At 44.6% G+C, this 1,764-nt stretch overlaps 1 protein-coding gene across 2 annotated transcripts in view; it reads right to left on the bottom strand.

Moving 5' to 3' along the window:
* The window catches only part of USP3 (ubiquitin specific peptidase 3), a 107,100-nt gene that overhangs the window by 13,560 nt on the left and 91,776 nt on the right, over positions 1-1,764 (bottom strand). The gene's annotated exons all lie outside the window — the stretch shown is intronic.

Here is a 1,764-nt window from a genome sequence, read left to right as displayed (position 1 = left end):
CTCACTGCCTCACCCAGTGACTCACTCTCACTCATTCACTGACTCTCACTGTCTCATTCAATGTCTCACTCTCTCATAAGAAAGAGCTGGAAACACAGGGAATCCAGGACAGATAAACTCCTCAGGACCCAGAGAGTAGATATACCAGGAGGGGAAGGGGAAGGTTGGGGGAGAAGGGAGAACCAATGACAATGATCTACGTATAAACCCCTTCCCTGGAGGAGGGACAACAGAAAAGTGGGTGAAGGGAGACATCAGTCAGTGTAAGACACAAAAAAATAATAATTTACAAATTATCGAGGATTCATAAGGAAGGGAAAGTGGGTGAGGGAGGGTGAAAAATGAGGAGCTGATACCAAGAGCTCAGGTAGAAAGAAAATGTTTTATGAATGATGGCAACAACTGTACCAATGTGCTGGACAAAATGGATGGATATGTGTTATACAAGCCCCCAATAAAATGATTAAAAAAACATTCTTCATCACACTTTCACTTGCTGCACTTTCATTTTTTAAATCATTGAAATAATTTCAATCCTCCTCTTGCACTAACCCAAACCCGAAGCCTGCCATTAAACTGATTCTAACTCAGAGACTCTACAGCAGCAGTTCTCAACCTGTGGGTCACGACCCCTTTGGAGTCACCTGATTCATAACAGCTGCAACATCACAGTTATGAAATAGCAATGAAAATGATTTTATGGTTGGGGCTCACCCCAACATGAGGAAGTGTGTTAAAGGGCCGCAGCATTAGGCAGGTTGAGAAGCACAGCTCTACAGAGCTTCCAGGCTGTGGAGCTGTCAGAGCAGACAGCCTCATTTTTCTCCCACGGAGCAGCTAGTGGGCTTCTCAAACCACTGATCTTGAGGTTAGTAGCCCAGCACCTGGAGGGCACATTAGGAATCTGCTCAGACTTGGGGACCTCCTTGTGCCCTGAGCTTGCCTCCCCCACGGCTCCCTAGTTCAACACCTATTTCTTCCATTTGCCTTCTTGCTTATCATTCCCAACCTACCTCCCCTGCCCATTCCCCTCATCCGAGCAACTACTGACCGCGGGAAGCCTACAGAAAGAGGCCAGCTCTGCAGCCAGGGGACGAGATGCACACAGTCTCCCTTCAGCTCACAGGAAGACGGCGGCGACAGAGGGGTTCCACTTAGTAAACCAGGAAGGTCGTCAGTTCATTTGCCTCCTTTCTTAAATGGAAGGAGTAACATGTTCCAATTGGCCTAAGGAGGGAAAGCTAAAATACATTTCCAATTCTGGACAAATTTGGGCTTCCACCTTGAAACCTGCCACTGAACTCATGCCTCTTTTACCCCAACAGTTTCACTGGCATACAGTTCAATACTAGTTCAATCACATCAGGAAGAGTTGTACAATCATCATCACAATCAGTTTGAGAACATTGTCTTCATTCCTGTACTCGTTATTAACTCACTTCCCGTAAACCTCGCCTGCCTTACCTTCAAGGGACCTTTAATTCAGTTACTGTCTCTTATAGATTTATCTGTCCTGGATTTCACATATAGAGAAACATTAAAAAACAAACAACAAAACGAACCAGATTAACAGAAAAACGGATTGAAACCTCAATCAAAAAGAAAGCAGAAAATATTAGAAACTAGAATAAATTTAAACGGGTAAAGGAGATCAAATAACAGGGTGCTAAATTCTAAACCAACAACAGCTGCAACAATCCACCTGCCAGTGAATTCTGCATGCTAGCAAGGCTATTCACATCCCTGGTTCACCAGGGGCTTAAT

The sequence above is a fragment of the Echinops telfairi genome, unplaced genomic scaffold (genome assembly GCF_000313985.2).
Source record: "Echinops telfairi isolate 266 unplaced genomic scaffold, ASM31398v2 ScPeMD7_4048;HRSCAF=4782, whole genome shotgun sequence".
NCBI classification, from domain to species: domain Eukaryota; kingdom Metazoa; phylum Chordata; class Mammalia; order Afrosoricida; family Tenrecidae; genus Echinops; species Echinops telfairi.
The sequence above is the reverse complement of the archived record's forward strand: the minus strand, read 5'-3'. Positions and strand labels throughout refer to the sequence as shown.